The sequence below is a fragment of the Cucumis melo genome, chromosome 3 (genome assembly GCF_025177605.1).
Source record: "Cucumis melo cultivar AY chromosome 3, USDA_Cmelo_AY_1.0, whole genome shotgun sequence".
NCBI lineage: Eukaryota > Viridiplantae > Streptophyta > Magnoliopsida > Cucurbitales > Cucurbitaceae > Cucumis > Cucumis melo.
The window spans coordinates 14,659,158-14,677,414 of record NC_066859.1 but is presented as its reverse complement, the minus strand read 5'-3'; the positions used below and the strand labels follow the sequence as shown (position 1 = coordinate 14,677,414).

At 35.8% G+C, this 18,257-nt stretch overlaps 1 long non-coding RNA gene across 3 annotated transcripts; it reads right to left on the bottom strand.

Annotated features, from left to right (window-relative positions):
- Positions 1 to 14,242: 14,242 nt before the first annotated feature.
- LOC107990751 (uncharacterized) lies at positions 14,243 to 17,338 on the bottom strand. Of its 3 annotated transcripts, none has more exons than XR_001762494.2 (4): positions 16,948 to 17,338; positions 15,376 to 16,725; positions 14,850 to 14,867; positions 14,243 to 14,422 (listed from the first exon to the last, which is right to left on the bottom strand). It is a non-coding gene; the product is annotated as an uncharacterized LOC107990751 (long non-coding RNA). The 3 variants fall into 3 exon arrangements; XR_001762493.2 differs by having other exon boundaries at positions 16,482 to 16,725; XR_001762491.2 differs by having other exon boundaries at positions 14,850 to 16,725.
- Between the last annotated feature and the right edge of the window lie 919 nt (positions 17,339 to 18,257).

Sequence of the window (18,257 nt, the reverse complement as noted above, 5' to 3'; positions counted from 1 at the left end):
TGTGTGAGTATATTCCATTGAAGTTTGAAATTGCCTATCACATCGTTCTCCCATTTGATACATCAACTCTAACTCTGTGATGACCAGGGAGGTGATATTGGAGACAGCGGTAGACAACTGTTCTTTATTTACGATGAGCTTCACAACTGTTCTTTCATTTTGGCATTCTCGATTTGTACCTTTCTAACAAAGTTGTCATCTCAACATGCTCTACACTGTGAACTGATTGTCCATCCAATACTTGTTCAAATTAATCAATCATGGGATTTGCGACGATAGATCCAATATAATCGTAAAAGTCCTCGTCTTCACTCTCTACGAAGAACTCTTCAGGAGCTAGGGCACAGACGAGCTTGTATCGCCAGCTACACCAACGACAATTTGTTTTCCCTTGGTAAGGGGGTCATCAACCACAACTCGTGCCTCCATACTATGTGGCTTGTTAATAGTTGTTGCATCCCTTCTTGTGGCATCCCCTTTAGATAGTACATTATTGGGACGTTGAGGCCAGGTCGCAAGAGGTCCTTGTTTTTGGGCGATTGGTGGAAAGGTGAAATGTGGATAGAGGACACGGGGGTTTGTCCCCTGGGAGAGGCTTTAGAAGGAGAAGGAAGGTTGTCGTTGGGGATGGATGGGGATTTAGAAAGCGATAGAGATGGAATTCGCAATGACTAGGGAGTTGTGGTTTTTGGGTTCACAGTCAGCCTAAAGCTATGATGTCCGAGGAGATAGGTGATTTATGCGGTGGAGGTGGTGGGTCATTTTGAAGTGGTGGAGGCAAGAAAGGAAAGGTCAAATTGTTTTTAGGCGAAGGGATGGGAGGAGTGTTGTCTTTAGATGGCGAGGATGAAGGATTGTCATTTCTTGGTGACAAAGGAGTGTGGTTTACGAATTGGTGTGAAGGGGAGATGGTTTTCTCAAGTGGTATCTTCTTTAATATCAACTTTCTTTGGCGTGGTGAGTTATCCTCAATGGCCTTTTCTTTAGCAACATCAAGTTTAAACTTTTTGGCAGGTGGTGTGTGACTTGATGTCGTTTTCTTTTTCAATGGCGGTGGTAGAGGTGAATTACCCTTTTCTTCTATCGCCTTAACTACTTTATCTTTCCCAAGTGTTTTGAGGCGACAATCTTCCTCTTTGTGTTGGTGGAAAGTGATAACCTTATTGATTGCCACCTGGTTACATGCCTTACTTGAGATTTTTATCTATGGGAACCGAACAAAGGAGGTGATATATTTCAGGCACACCTTCTCCATTGTGGAAAGGAAGGCCTTTGCTCCTTTTGGGACCTCCATCTAGGTGAGGATAGCCCCTTGAATGATGGCACCCAAGTCAAACGACTTCTTGGTGAGGATGCAATAGAGAAAAAGCACATAGTCAAAGGACACCATGTTATCGTGCCGCATAGGGAGGAATTTTTTTTTTATGAAGAACAATTACATGTTGGCTTTAATGGTTAGCTGGTGTGGGTATAATTGGTGTCTCCTTGTTGGTGTCCTTTCCCAAACTGCATCCAGGCCACGTGAAAGGATTCAACACTTCCCTGGCAATGCTCTTTGTTGGGTTATTTATCAACTCATGCCTAGGGTACTCCACATTGTTGGGTAGGTCGTAGATCTCGTTTATCACCTCAAAATTGAAATAAATTTTCTCCCCTCCCACCATTCCATATAAGTTAGTTAGATGATACTTCAAAGCTAAAACATGTCTACCAAATCAAACCTCACTTTTGTTTCTCCCCCACGAAAAGAACTTGCTCTACCCAAACGCCTTGTTAGGTCCGTGGATGAAGTCAGAAAGGGCTCCATTATAGGGAAAGAACCCTTTTTCTACATTGATGAGCTTATCTACGTCTTGGGAGCCCTTCGCACCACCTTACTGGGCCTTTACAAGTCTAAAGCTCTTTCTTTTTGTCTTCTTTAGTTTCTTTGGGACGGCCATTCTCAAGCCTTACTTCTTCAAATTCTGCCACACAAAGACCTCTAGAGTTGAGAGCTCCTGCATCTTTTCCTCCTTCTTTTTAGCGATTTGGATCTCTGCCAACTTTTCCTTTGTCCCCGCATGAGGCCCTAGAATCTTCAAATTCTCCGTAAGGGTTTAGCGATATGACATATCTTTAAACTTCTCAGCCATAGAGTACATATTACACCCTTAAATGCAATAGAATACAAGAAAGTGTGTCAAGCCTCAAAGTATGATTTCTCATACTCTTTGATGTTCATTTTTTGTCTCTCTCTTTGTTCTAAGCTCTCATCTAAAACTCAAGGGAGAAAGAACGGATCATTATGAACTTGCTCTCCAGCCAAAGATTTCATACCGAACTCTGAAGTACAAACTCCTATTTAAATGCAAGGAATGATGTTGATAAGACATTCTATGCTTCATTAATGCCTCTCAAAAGCTGCATCAGCGTCGTGAAAACGTCCTCTTATCCTTTTTCTAACATTCATGCCAATTAAATTTGTCTGCTAGTGCACCAAATTGCCTAGCCTAATTGCTTGTCGTCGCGTTGGTTTGACGTGCTTTCTTGCGTAGCCTTCTATCGCCAAGCTCTATGTCTTTTTGCCTATATTCTGCGATAAAAACATGCAAAATGAAATAAAACAGGGATGAAGCTCTTTCTCAAAACGTGAGACATAAGTTAATCAAATTACTTGCTTTTTTTCTTGTTTTCTTCTATTCCTATTCGATAAGACTTTATTATTTTACATAAAATGCTATAATAACTTGTATTTCTACATGTTATCAAACCTGCAAGGCTTCCTTTCTCTGGCTCAGTTCCTTTACTCATTGTCTTTAGCCTCTCCAACCTTAACGCGCCGATGGCCTTCCTTCGATCTGAGTAGGACCCCCTAGCATTAAGAAACGAAGTTCTTATCCATTGACTATGTAAATACGAGGTAGGATGACATAACTTAGACGCCACACAAGTTTGCATTACAACCCTTCTTTCCCTCCTTTACTTAACTTCTATGTCTGACCTTCATTTCTTACTTGGCTTCAACGCCTGACAACTTAGGGAGGGGAAACTTACAACATAAGTCAAAGACTTAGCGAGTAATTGGTTTAGGAAAACCTTTTTGGGAATACAATAGATTCAATAGCAACAACCACAACAATAACAACAGAAATAACCACAATAATAAGCTTCATAAACTCAAGCTTTTGTGGTATCAAATTGCCTAGACATGGGATTCACTTTCACCAGCCCTCTTATTGCCTAGACCTGAGATTCACTTTCACCAACATCACAAGATTAAATCAGGATTTCTACCAGCATTTTGTGATAATCTCAATCTCATCTCATACCTAGGATTCACTTGTTCCAAATTTTTCATATATCAAATCTCACTCAGATCTAGGACGCACACTTACCAACATTTGGCATTTCAAGAACCAACTCCTACTCGCTCAGACCTAGGGTTTTCTCTCGACAGCATTTACCCACGTAAACCTAGGATTCACACTCACACTAACGTCTTTCATTAAACTTAGGATTCCCACTAGCGTCTTGCGATAGATTAGTCACCTTTTATCGTCACACCAACATCACAAGAGAGGAGTTATAGCCAACCCAAACTTGACAAGTAAGTCAACCGTTAGTTACGAATAAACACCTTCCTTGAGATACCAATCTTATCTCTTTGGAAAGCTAAACTTCTTTAAGTCGCATGACTCTCTACTAAAAAAACATTAGACATTTACTCTTCCTTAAAGGGTCATCCAGTCATTTCAACACGACACCTACCCTACTGCCATACTCTTAGGGATAGGTACTTTTTTCTACATTACTACTCCAATCGCATAGCCCTAGGTGTTAAATGAAACTTCTTTGCTAGCAGCCTCAACATGTTACCTAATTCAACGTGATGGCTCTTAGACAACTACTTCTTTTCGCATCACCCTTTCTCCAATCGCATCCTCCTTCCTCGAATGCTTCTCTACACTTGGCTAAAATAGCTCATCTTACTGAGTTCTTCTTCAACAGGACTCCCCATTGGAATCAAGCTCTCACACTCACTAAGTTTTTTACTTATGTTTTAAGTTTTTCCCTTCTCTAAGTATTTTGGTGTTAAGGTAAAGTAAAAAAGTGTGAGATGAATTGCTAGCGAGAAAGCTAATCAAACCATATGTATTCAGTTACTTTAAAGATATTATATTTGAAAAAGGGATACTTCCCAGTTCTGGGGGAGTTAAGCCCTTGTGTTAAGAAGCTAAGTGTTCAGGTTAAACAACTAAAGTGGAAAAGTTGGACCCAACATTCTAAAGTTCTATGTTATAGTTAATGTACTTAAGGATTTATGCTTTACGATTAAAGATAATGCATGGTTTAAAGATAATAAAAGTAACGTTGTGTTGTTGTTTTATTCTGTTGCATCATATTGTGCTTATCGCCTAGAACTAGCTTAAGCATTGAAGACTAGGTGACAAAGCCAAGAATAAGTGATCTAAGATGTTGCTTAATTTTTATTTTTTTTCTGTTGCGTTGTGTTGCAAAAGTCTCTTGAGGTCTAAGTTGGAGTTTTGCGTTGAGACTGGTTAAGAAGTTATTCCACTTAATAGGCGTTCAACGTTTATCACATATTGTGATACACTTTGAGTGTCTAGAGGGCATGGCTCCACTTGGTCGCCCAAAGTGACATTTGCGGAGGGGAGTGACATGGTTCAGAATTAATTTACGAGAGAATAAAACATTTGAATGAGTTCAAATATTAATTTAGTGTGAACTAGATTCATATAAAAACATAGGTTAAAATTTAATATGTATATGATACACATTAAAACTATAGGTTATGAAAGAAATTTATATTTGAATATGATTCAAATTTGGATTAAATTAAATATAAGTTATTTAACTAATTAATATTTTAGTTTAATTTTATTTAATTAAATTAAAATTATATGTTAGGTGAGAGATATTCATTTAAATATTACTTAAATAAATATTAATTAAATATGAGTTTGATAATTATTAATTTGATTAATTAATTAAATTATTTATTTATTTTAATATTATATTAATTTAATTTAATTTAATTTAATTTAATTTAAATTAGATAAATAATGGGGTTTTTTCAAAAATATAACAAAACGGAAAAATTCTTACACTGTATAGAACAATTCCAAAAACAAAAAAAGCCCACAGGTCCACAATGGAAAATATCAAAAAAGCCCTGCCAACCACGACGTCAGCAACGCGTGTAATATATTTGCTACACGATCATTTAGATTTGACTATTGTTTGGTACAAAATCATTTAGGTTTGGCTATTGTTTGGTACACAATCGTTTAGATTTAGTCGTTTAGATTTGAATAGTCAAATCTAAACAATTTGTTTTTTAATTCTTTGTACACGGTCGTTTAATTTGGTTACACGATCGTTTATATTTGAACATTTAGATTTGGGTAGTCAAATCTAAATGATTTTTTTTCAAGATTTGGTACACGATCGTTTAGATTTGGCTAAACGATTTATTTTACTACACGATCGTTTATTTTTTCAAAATGTTTTGGTACACAATCGTTTAGATTTGGCTAAATGATTTTTTAAAGATTCTTTTGATACACGATCCTTTAGATTTGTCTACACAATCATTTTTTTTTGTACACGATCGTTTTTTTTTTTGTACACGATCGTTTTTTTTTTTGTACACGATCGTTTAGATTTGGCTACCCTAATTTAAACAATTTTTTTTAGGATTTTTTGTACACCATTGTTTAGATTTTGATATTTTTTGTACACGATTGTTTAGATTTGGCTACCAAAATCTAAATGAAGTTTTTTTAAGTCTTTTATATTTATATTTAGTACACGATCTTGAACAACTCCCTTACTAACTCCCTTAAGTAAAGGAGTTATTTGGGGAACGTGGGTGGTTTTCCACCTATCCAAAATTCTCTCTAACTCCTTCTTCTTCAATCTGAAGATTAAGGAGGTAAGGGTATGCTTGTTTACGTGTGTGTTATATTTTTACAAATATTATGTTCATAGATTTGACATGATGGGTTCTAATTGAGCGTTTGTTAGGCAACTAAATAGGGTTATGCTTTAAAAGGTGCACTCTTATTCATGCTTTGCTCAAGTCACTAAAGATATACATTATCATGCAAGTTTTCCTCTGTATCGTCCAACTGTAAGCAAAGAGAGGTTTCCTGGTAAGTTTAGGAACGGACACAGAGAATTTAAGCTTCTAAGTTATACTATCGCGCAACTAAATCATGCGGTATAAGCTATATAGTAAAGTTATGAACAGTATACTAATTACTCTAACTATTTACGCTATTGTACTTGGCGGTGCAAGGTAGACATGGCGAGATGGGGAAATGGAGTATGAACTTATTTCTAAGCATGGCGATGAAGGAATTGTTTAATTATCTGAGCACATTGAATTGTGCTTTAATACTTCGAGGTGATATAAAGCATTTATTAACTCTGAATTAGGGCGAGCAACCTGTCGGCGCTTTTTTCATACTTGATATATCCCCTTTCACAATACAAACACAAAGTTAAGCTATGATTTATATCTAATCATCTCGATGCTATTGCCACACACATTAACCTATCAGTAATGTATGCAAATGATCAATTTGGTGATAAGATCGTATTGCTACAACCTTCTCGCCACTCGCTTAGCTAAACATTGGTTCTCACTTGTCAGGCAATTACAATCTAAATCATTGTTCTTCTCTTGAATGTACAATGCTTAGATGTCCGTGTTTAACTCAGCAACACTCATACTACATACATTTTGATTCCCTAAATATTAAAAACACATTTCATTCCTCACTAGCTATTCTAACAGATTGAACATGAGAAGTACAAGAAATATGGGAGAATGAAAGAAGAAATGCATTGATTTAATAAAAATAACTTTAGGCCTCTCAGCCATAGTGTACATCTTACAAAACAATACAAGAAAAATGTAAACTGGAATACTAAAGAAGGTGTCATGCCGCAGAGTCCCGATTTCTCATACTCTTTGGCTTTGAGTTTTGCCTATTGATAAGGGGGAAGATGAAGAGGATAAATTTCTCTCTCTCTTGTTCTAAGATCTCACCTAAAACTCAAGGGAAGGGAGAAGATGGATGATGTAAGAACTTGCCCTCAGGCCAAAATGTGCAAACTTTGTTCTAAAGTGAGAGGCTCTATTTATAGGCGAGGCTTAATGTTGACAAGACATTCTATGCATCATTAATGCCTTTGAAAAGTTGCATCAGTGTTGCACAAACGTCCTTTTGTCCTTTTTCAGACATTTGCGCCAACCAAATTTATCTACTAGTACATCATGTCACCTAGTTTGCATTGTTTATCACCGCAAAGGTTAAGCATGTCGCTGAGCATCACTTTTTTTTGCTTAAAATCCTTCGATTAGAGCACTAAAACATAATAAAACGGGGATAAGGTTCTTTTGTATCATGCGATCCGCAGATTAATCAAATCATCTATTTTTTCCTCTATTTTCTTAAATTCTCACGTGATAAGACCTCATTGTTTCACCTAAAAGGCTATAATAACTTGTATTTATACAAGTATACCCTCAAATTTAAAATAATACTTGTCCTCAAGCATCACCCCAATATTCTAAACATGCTTTCTTTTGTGGACATCGTTAAACCTTTTATAATGCTTTTCAAATCTATCTTGCACTCTAGCATTTCTTCTTTTCTTCACCTACTTAAATTCGAAAATATTTCAAGATTCTAAACGCACTAGGCTTACGTCTCAAAATACCCTTGTTCTTTTTCGTAAAATCTTATTTTCCTTTTTGTGAAATGGTCGATGTTATAAAAAACTATTAGTTCCTTTCTTTTTCTCGCAACAACTTTTATTAATTGAGTTATTTATTTACATTAGGCATTGAGTGGGAAATCATAGGTAATCTATGAGTTTTTTCCTCTCCTCAACTATAACTCTTATCACCACTTGTTTATTTACTCTCAGATTTTGTTGAAGCTTTGCTTCTTATTACTTTTAGTGATAGGTTTCAACATACGGAGTTCTTAATTCAATTGAATTTAGAATAAACAAATGAGTTTTTTTTTTAAAATGTAATATTTTAAGTTTTGAAAAGGAAGTGTTCTTTGATTTTTCGAAATTTTTGACTCAAATCTCGCACACCCCCAAATTTAGAGTCTCGCAAGGTCCTCATTGCAAAAAAGTGAATGAAAAGATGAACTTTGAAAAATTTACAAAAGAGATTTTAGATAAAGCTTGCTCGCCTAAAGACTACAAGAATTATTTACTAAATTCAATTTGCTATGGAAAGCATCAACGCTACGTACAAGTCAAATTACAATTAGCATAAATTTCATCAGGAAAGTTATCCTTGCGAGGAACAAGAGAAAGCAAGCAAAGAATGCATAAATGAGGCATGCGTCAAGAGAAAGTAAATTGCATGAATAAAGAGAAAGAGAAAGTAAATTGCATGAATAAAGAGAAAGAGACTTCATAGATATTTGATTAATAAATGCAAAAAGTTCAATGCAAAAGAACATAAAATAATAACGGTAAAATATAAAAACTCTAAAAAAACACCCCAAATTTAGTTCTCTGGACAAGGATCGGGTTCACTAGGAGTAAGATCTATTAGTTGAATGGGGGAATGGGCGTGATCAACTCTAGCATGATGACAAATTGTGGCACGCTGTACAAATACTGCATGCATATACTCCATTTTTGCCGCAAACTTTCTGTGATGTCGCTTCGTAATGCGATGCAATTGCTTTAAGTAAGAAATCATCAAAATTGTTAAGTTGGTCAGGGTAGAGGAGAGTTGCGAGACCGTGGAGTTGAGGTTGGAGACTGTGGCTTCTAAGCCTTGCACTTGAGTGTTAAGGCTAGCAATTTGTTCCTTCGTCGCCACATTCTCCAAAAGCATTTCCTTAAAAGTCACGTTCATGGATTCTGTGATTACATTGTAGAGTACATCGCGAAACTCACCTTCCTTCTGCATAAAAGCTTCTTCATCTGATTGTGCTTCTTTCGCCACAAACTCGTCTAGCCTCGATAGGGATGTGTTGGAAGAGTGGGTCATAAATGGTCAATGGGCGCCACATCCTCTGTCGCCTTCTCTATTTCTACTTCCTCTTTTGATAAGTTTACAATGGGGACATTCAAATCTCTGTACTTAGAGTCCAAGTTGATGATTGATGGTTTTATGGGTGCATGGTTGGGCAACATAGATGATCGTCGTGGAGGAGAGCGTTGTGGAGTTTTGGAATTTTGGAGAAGAAGGATGACTGTCATTAGAGTGTGATGGAGAAGGGAAAGGGTTTGCAAGGGGTCTATGGTAGATGAGGGATGTGGAAGGTTGATTTTTTAAGAAACTGTCAAACAAGGACTGCAGTGACTGGGGGAGATGGGAGATTTAGGCGGTAAGGGAGATTTGGGTGGTGGAGGATCAAATATTTCTTCGTGAGATAGAGGAGAGGGATCATTAAAATTTTCCTCCATAGGTAGTGAAAAGGGGATCATAAATGTCTTTACAAGGAAGATGTGGGTTATCTGTAAATGGTAGAGAGGAAGAGACCATTGTGTCATCTGGGCGATTAGATTCGACAAGAGAGTAATCGTCAAGGACCCTTTTGTTTGTGAGCTTTCTTCACTTCTTTCGCGGAGGGTCCTTGACAGGTTGGTAATCTTGGCCTAGATTAACCTCTACCCCTGAGGTTGATGCTTTTCTCTTAAGCAACGATGGAGGTGGAGAAGTATCAATATCCTAATCAATGTCAGCTCTTTGTTTTTTTTTTTTTTTTTTTTTTTTGTGTTTTGGCGACGTTCTTCCTCCTTGTTTTGATAGCGGGTTCTTAAGCGATTGAGGACCACCAAGTTGCACTTGCCTCCTACTATATCAATCTGAGGTATCTCACGAGGTTCTTCATCCAAATATTTTAAACACAACTTCTTCACTGTTGTCGGGAATGGCTTGGCGTTTTTGGGGTTCCTCATCCAGCTAAGGAAGGCCTCATTCATCACATAACCCAAATTAAACGGCTGCTTCGCATTAATGCAATAAAGGACTAGCGCATACTCAGTTAGGATTGTACTATCGTGATGCGTTGGGAAGATCTTTTTCTTTACAAAGAACAGCCAAACATTGGCCTCAATCGTTAATTGATGTGGAAAGAGTTGAAGTCTCCTAGTTGGTGTACTCGTACAATCTGCCTCTGGCCATACAATTAGTTTGATTATCTTTTTTGCATCTCCTTCTCTACAGTCCACGATGAGCCTTTGGCCAGGGTACGCACCCAGATCATTTGGCAAATCATATAACTCATTAATCTCCTCCGCAGTGAAAGGCACCTTCTCGTCTTCCACAATCGCATATGACTCTCGTCCGAATGGTATTTTTCCACATAAAACATGTTCATGATGTCCAGCCTCACCTTCATCTCGCCTATGAAATTTTTTTCACATTTCAGTGCCTTGATGGATCCCTAGAGAAAGTCAAGTAGATGATCGTTGCATGGGAGCAGCCTTCTCTCAATCTTGATAAATTTATCCAAGTCTTGGGTGCTCATCTTACTCCCCTTTTGGACATCCTCAGGTCTGGATGTCCCCGCCTTATTCTTACTTTTCTTTGGATGTGTGGCGCTAATAAGCCCTGCTTCTCCAGGCCTCTGCCTTGCTCTAATGGGTTCATCTTCTCAATTTCTTGACTAAATTCCTCTACCACAACCTCTAAGTGTCAACCTCTTGATACTCGACTGCCTTATTTCTCACAGCCACACTCTCTACCTGCCCGCTCAGGTCCGCGAGCGTTTCTTGTTTTTTTTCTTGACAGTTTGGATTTTTGCCAGTTTGGTCCTAGTCTCCACCAAAGATTCACGTTCTTTTTTCTTTTTAAACGTTTGGCGGAGACGATCGTCTTCCTCACGTGCTTTTTCCTTTTCCCTCCTTTCTTCCTCTTCTTCTTTTCTTTTATCCTCCATTATGTGCGCTTTGTGTGCACCCTTTCTCTTTTTCCTCTTTTCATCTTCTTTCAACCTTTGTTCTTCTCGCCTAGTCCTCTCTTCTCGCAGGGTTCTTTCCTCTTCTTTCTTTCTTTATGTTCTCTCTTCTTCTTTTCTTCTTTCTTCCTCAGCCTTCTTCTTCTCGGCCGCCTCAGTCTTTTTCCTCTTCGCTGCCTGAAGTTCCTCTACATACTTCATGACTTGATTCAAGAATTATGATGGTACTTGTATACCTTTCTTCCCACTTTCTTCTCCGCTTCCCACAAGAACTTTATCAACCCCATGTTTCATATGCTTGTACCTGGGATAGTTATCATCAAGTTGCATCCTTCCTATTACCGGCTCTAGGTCAGACAACCCATGGTAAATACTTTCTTCTCGCCTTATTCACTCATCTACGTCAAGAGTAGAGTCTGCGGCGCCTTTCTTGGGTATGTGCTTGCTCCCAATCAAGCCTAACAAAGTGTAATTGGGAAGAGGGTCCTTGCGTTCTTCCCAAAACCCTTAGGTCTATAACTATTTACACTATTGTGCTTGGCGATACAAAATTTATTAACTCTAAGTTAGGGCGAACAACTTCTCCGCGCTTTTGTTATACACATTGGCCTTTTGGGATACAAATACACAAAGTTAAGCTATGTTTATATCTAATCATCTTTAATGTGCTAGTAGTGACTTATCCTTAATTAAGGTAGGTAACCTTTCGGTGCTATCGCCACACACATTGGCCTCTCTGTAATGTATGCAAAGGATGAGTTTGGCGATAAGATTATATTGCTACAATCTTCTGGCCACTCCCTTAGCTAAACATTGGTTCTCACTTATTAGGTGATTACAATCTACATCATTCCTCTTCTCCCGAATGTACAATGCTTAGATATCCGTGTTTAACTCAGCAAAACTTATAGCACGTACATTCTAATTCTCTAAATATTAAAAACACTCATCGCTCACTAACTAATAAAACAAATTGAACATTGGGAGTACAAGAAATATGGGAGAATGAAAAAAGAATGCATTGCTTTAGTAAAATAACTTTAGGCCTCTCGGACATAGTGTACATCTTACAAAACAATACAAGAAAAATGTAAACTGGAGTACAAAAAAAGGTGTTACGCTGTTGAGTCTGATTTCTCATACTCTTTGGCTTTGATTTTTTCCTATTGATGAGGGGGAAGACAAAGGGGATTACAAGTTATCAAGGTACGACAGATACCAAAAAGGCGAATTTCTGAAATTCTTTGAAGAACTCTGTGTATTCTCTCAATTTTCTTGACAAAATTCTCATTCCAATTTTGGTTACCACAAACCAAAAATCTCATTCTCATAAAATATGGAAGTTTGCAAGTGGTGGTGCCTCAATCTTGGTGTTTTAGTAGATATAGAGACTTCAACGAGAGTAAGTTTCTTGTTCTATGTAATTTCTATATTTTTAGTAAAAGCATGTTTAGCCATAGTAAATTAATTTATGTAATTCTGTTTACAATATATTGGTATCTTTAAGTTTCCAATTAAATTTGAGTTTTAGATTTCTGTTAAATTCTTCCATTGCGTAGGTCTTTTATCCCTTCACACAGTTCATGCCATAGGTAAGGAACACAAAAGCATAAGATATACATAACCTGTCAGGAAAGTTAACAATCACCGTTAATCTTAGCATGCATCCATCAATCAATAGGCCTTAGCATAATGTCTTAGTCCAAAGTTTCTCTATGTTAATGATGTCCATACAGTACATAGCATATAAATTTATCCATTTTACAATATCATGCTTATATGAAACCATAGCTAGAAAAGATAGTTATTTAATTTTGAATGTCCAAGTCTAAGAGTATCCAGTAGAAGAATCACTTACCTTAAGCTTAGAGTTCAACTCTTGGTTGCAAAATAATCACGATGAATTTAATTAATAAGTTTATCAAATAAAATTATCAATTACAATCTAGCTGTAGTTCTTCAATTTGGTTACCCAAATGGAGGTTGAAAACTAATTTCCAACTTAGGGGAGGTCCATAAATTAAACCCAAAAAGTCTCTAATTGGCTTCAATAAGAAAAACACAAATTAATTCCAAAAATAAACTCAACTTTAAAACCTTTATTAATATTTCAAAACCCATCTAAAAAGACCCAAAAACATGCACCCACCCAAACTCACCAAACCATGATCGCTGAGCGGCGGCCACAAGTTGTGACGAACTAGTGGCGTGGATGGCTACGGGCAGACAAGGTTGCATAGTGAATTAAGGGCAACAACTAGGATTTCTTAGAGAAGAAGATAAATAACCTTTTCTTTTTTTTTTTCCTTAAATGCATAAAAGCTTAGACATTTATAACTATTAATAATAATTATTATACTTATCATTATTATTTTCTTTTCCTTTCCCAATATATATAATACAAAGGAAATTTTTCATTAATATAACAAACGGGTAAAATATTTACGGCCTATGTAACAAAATAAAAAAGCTCATAAAGTTGGTCATATTTTTTTAAATACTTCAGGTTTGTCCTTCCCTTTTATCGTCTTTCTCCTCCTCTTCTTGTGAGATTTTTTTTCTTTCCATCTTCTTTCTTCTCTTCCTCTTCTTTTTTTAAAAACTGTTATTTGGTTCAAAATTATGTATCAAATATAAAATATCTATTTTTTATTTTTTTAAATTGTTATTTTGTTTTTTAGTAGAAATTTGGGTTTTAACGACGCAAAAAATTGCATCATAAAGAATTTCAACGACACAATTTTTGCGTCATTGAAGTCCCTATCAAGAAAGGCTATTTAACGACACTTCGAAAAACATATTGTTAAATATGCTTATATAGCACCATAATTGTGTCATTAATACATTTACCTTTATGCAATAAATAGATCGTCATTATCTATAACTTGACATCAATATTTTGTCATCAATACCTTTACGTTGACGTTTTAAATGTGTCACAATTATCTATACCTTGATACCAATATATTGTCACTAATAATCTTACATTGACGCTTTAAATGTACCATTATCTATCACTCGATACAAATATATTGTCATTAATACATTTATATTGACGTTTTAAATGTGTCACCTTTATCTATAACTCAACACCAATTTATTGTCATCTTTAAACTTTTCGTTACACATAATTCTTGTCAAGAAATGTGATTTGACAACACTATTTATGTTTAATAAAGCCTTATATGTTGACACTTGTTTGGCGTCATTATTTTTCAATTCGCAACACATTTTTATGTCATATATTTCTACTATAAAAAAAATTAAATACATGATGCAACATTACCAACATATGTTTAGAAAGATTTTTATATTAATAATAAAATATATAAATTACTTTGTCGATAAAAGTTTTACAATAATCTAAAAGATAAATTAACTGTAATACATGTATGTGTGACCTAATCTAATCTAATCAAACTAATGCATAAATGAACTTGATTGATCTCATGGTCCACATATTCTTCAACTACCTACAAATTTATCGAAAATGAACTTTAGTCAACATTCATTGGGTAAATGCATAATTATAAGCATAAACATTAAGTACATGTCAATATTTACGATCCCATATGAAAAAAAAAAAACCAACTTAGCTATACAAAACATGCTTCTGATAATACTCATAGCCAGAGAACAAAGAGAACTAACTTAACTTAGTTATACAAAAAACTACCAAATCTTTTAACAATGATCTAGTTTCCATCAAGTTGAATTCCTCTATTACCTACTTTGGAACTCACATATTATTACGCTTAAACATAAACTCCCCTCCCCCGCCCCCACCCCCACATAAACTTTAATCTTAAACTTAATATAGAAACTATACTCTCTAAATATGTCAAAACTGAACATCATATCATAGCCACATGGATTGAAAAGTGATGTAAGAGAACTTACCTCGAGGTTTTTCAAGTCCTGATAAATAAAAAAAAAAAGAAAAAAAAATTGTCAAATATCACTTGCATTAATACAACTAAACTCTCAATAAAACTTTACACAATAAGATCAATATAATTCATGACATAACCACATAGATAGGCTACAAATCAAAATAAACTTGAAATTAAGAAAACTTAGTAAACTTTACATCAAATTTATAAATTGAAATACTATTTCACGAGCACAAGAGGAGGAGACTTCAGACTACTTTGTTTCAAACTAGTCGAGCAAAATCCTAATCACTCAATCATACATGGTGAATCCTAATACAATGTACTAAAAAAAAGTCACAACCCAGAATCCCATTATTGATTGTGCAAGAATCTGTCAAAGACCTCCCAATTCAAGTTCTAATCTAGCTCAGAATCAATTAGGATAAGAATGGCTAACAAAAGCAAATCTAATTCATATATCAAATATTGTTTAAATATCCATAAGATAATTACTACTGAAATAAAAACGGTATTACTACTGAAATGCTCACCATATAAAATGGAGAACTTGAGAATAATTACTACTGAAATGAAAATGGTAATACATTAGCCAAGTGGAATGAGCAAATACAACTTGACGAAGTTCAGGTCATCATCCGGTGAACTATACTTAGACTAATCTTCAACATGAAGCTCCAGATCTTTTATAAGAAAATATTTTGGAACCAAATATGATTATGCAATTAGACTTGAATTCATGATGAGAATCTGACAGAGTTTGACATCAGAAAAAAAAATTAGTGGGCAGTTACAAATGTGTAATAGCATGAGCATCAACAAGTCGATTCAAACTCGATGCCTGAACGTCCAGACATGCATTTTTCTGGAACCATGAAGTATCTATATTGCATGTCTTCAAGTACCAACAGCGGTGGTGGTGTAAAAAAACCACCACCGGTTTTTTCAGGAATTTTCACTTGTGGAAAAACAATTAAACAAAACAGGGTAATGGAGAATAAAAATATATGCCCATGTTCATTCAATATCTCTTTAGAATTACAAGTGAATGGAAAAAGGAATATCATATGAGCTACAGATGAGATCCAAATAAGTGGCCTTGAATATAGTCCTACATAACTGTACCAAACAGAGAAATGAACTAGATATTAAACTTTCAAAGCCTATATATGAAAAATGTGAGCACCTAATAGAAAGACTTTACAGAAACAAAACAGGGAACTTTGATTGTATTCATAACTAATAAATCCCTCACAACCAAATCAAAACACAAACAAAAGATACTCACAAGGTCATCTAATTTTTGATCTACTCTTTTGTTCCAAAATGTGGAATCATCTAAAAATAACTCGCCCAGAGGCTTCCTAATAGAAAGACCTATTTGTTTCTTTCTTTTCGAGGAACTGGCACATGGCTATATAGCTGCAAATCCACGTTGCTTTCAGAGCTATGGAACTAGACTGAGCGACAACAATCCAAACAGTTCAATAAGCTTTACAATACCAACTAAACTAAGTGGGATAGACATCAACTAAACTAAGCAACCTAAATTATATGAAGAACGAAAAAGAAAAAAGGAGTTCCATTAAGTAGTAGAATACTAACCAATTGTAAGCATGGGATCAATAAATAATCTTACCTGTGAGTATTACATAAAGAGTCAGATTTCATCAAATGCAGAAAGAAGGTAAGTAATGGATGAAGACTTGTCCTTTTTCGAAAACCTTTGCCAAGGGTGAATGATCAGTATCTTGAGACAATCAGAGAAAATCAAACTCAACTTCATAGAAATCTCATCAAATTGGATGTTTCTTGTGAGATTAGGCATTGTACAGGATTTGGATTCAATCTAGAAAATGAGATTTGGACACAGACTACTAAACCTGCAACCATCAAATTTAAAAATGCCAACAATTTAGCAATCAAATGAAGCCGGAGAGAAGAAATGAAAAATCATTCCATCAAGTAATATTCCTCCACAATTGTAGTTGCAAAGGGAACAAGAACACAATCGAGAACCACTGACAACAAGTTGATCAAACAACTCAAATTTTAGCAAAGAAAAAAAAATGCAAATGGGAGAAACGAGAGTGAAGGGAACGAACCAGCAATAAAGAGCACTATAGGAATGAACGAAGAACGAACCGGACGGAGGAAGGAGAGAGGAGAGGCCTCGAACGGCGGAAGATCTTGTAATGGAGGAGAAGCACCGAACGCAAACTTGATTTAGACAGCGTTGCAACCCAAAATTCGACGACAGTGGCTAGATTTCTCGGTTCAACAGACAACACTGGCTAGTGGGTTCGACGGCAATGGCTTATTGTGGCGTTTGGACGGTGGTGGCTGGAGCACTGTTTCGATGGCGATGGGTGGAGGAAAATAGGACGGAAGGGATTTTTAGCGTTACGCGGCTAGTGGGTTCGACGACTTTCCTTTGCGTTTTTAATTGTGTGAGAGGGAAAATGCTTCAACGGTTGGTTTTAATTGACAGAGAGGGGGAATATGGTGCAAAGTTAGAAATCAAATGTCTGGGAATTAAATGGATGTGGGCTTATCCGATAGGATTTTGATGCCTGCGAATTAAAAATGACTGTGTTTGTAATGCAAGATTTGGAAATCTGGGTTTGGGCAGGATTTAGTAATTAAATCTTGTTTTCTAATGCATGTGTTTGGATGTTGGTTTTAAATTCCTCGGTTTAACTTTTTTTTTTTTTTTTTTTTGCGAATTGTGCATCCTAAATTTTATCATGTTTCAATTATTAAATTGAAATGTTTTTTTCAAGTTATGTACGTGCAATTCAATTTTTTTACTCTACTGATTTTTCATGACAATAATATAAAAACGAGAAATTTTAACATTCAATAACAATAATTTTGATGTAAATTGCATTAACATGGTTGCTTTAATTAGGAATATTACAATCCATCCACACAATATAACAAGTCATTTAATTTGATGGGATTTACAAAAGTTATAGTTAAGCAAGGGGTCTAGTTTGTTTCAAAAGTAAGCAATCAAAGGCTCAAACAAAAGTGAAAGTGAAGTAAAGTTACTTTAGTTATGGTTATGGTTGCCTTCTTAAGATATGCATGCATTTTCTATACTTCTATTCTGCTGGGTAGTCAAGGAATGCATGCAACATCATGGGATCAAGTAATAGAGACTCGACTACAATTAAACAATCATCCACGTCCATTCCCAGGAATAATCTGTAATTCAGCATATAATCATTTGTGTAGGGATGATTCTATTTCCATTTTTTCTCACTAATATGTAGCAATCTTTCTAATTTCCTTGGAAGTTTCTCGCATACTTGCGCAAAATGTATCCATGAGGTCCCCTGAATATGACCGTCTTTTCTTACTTGACCTAGATGATCCTGCATCATGTGTCGTACTTGTTAGAATGGATGGC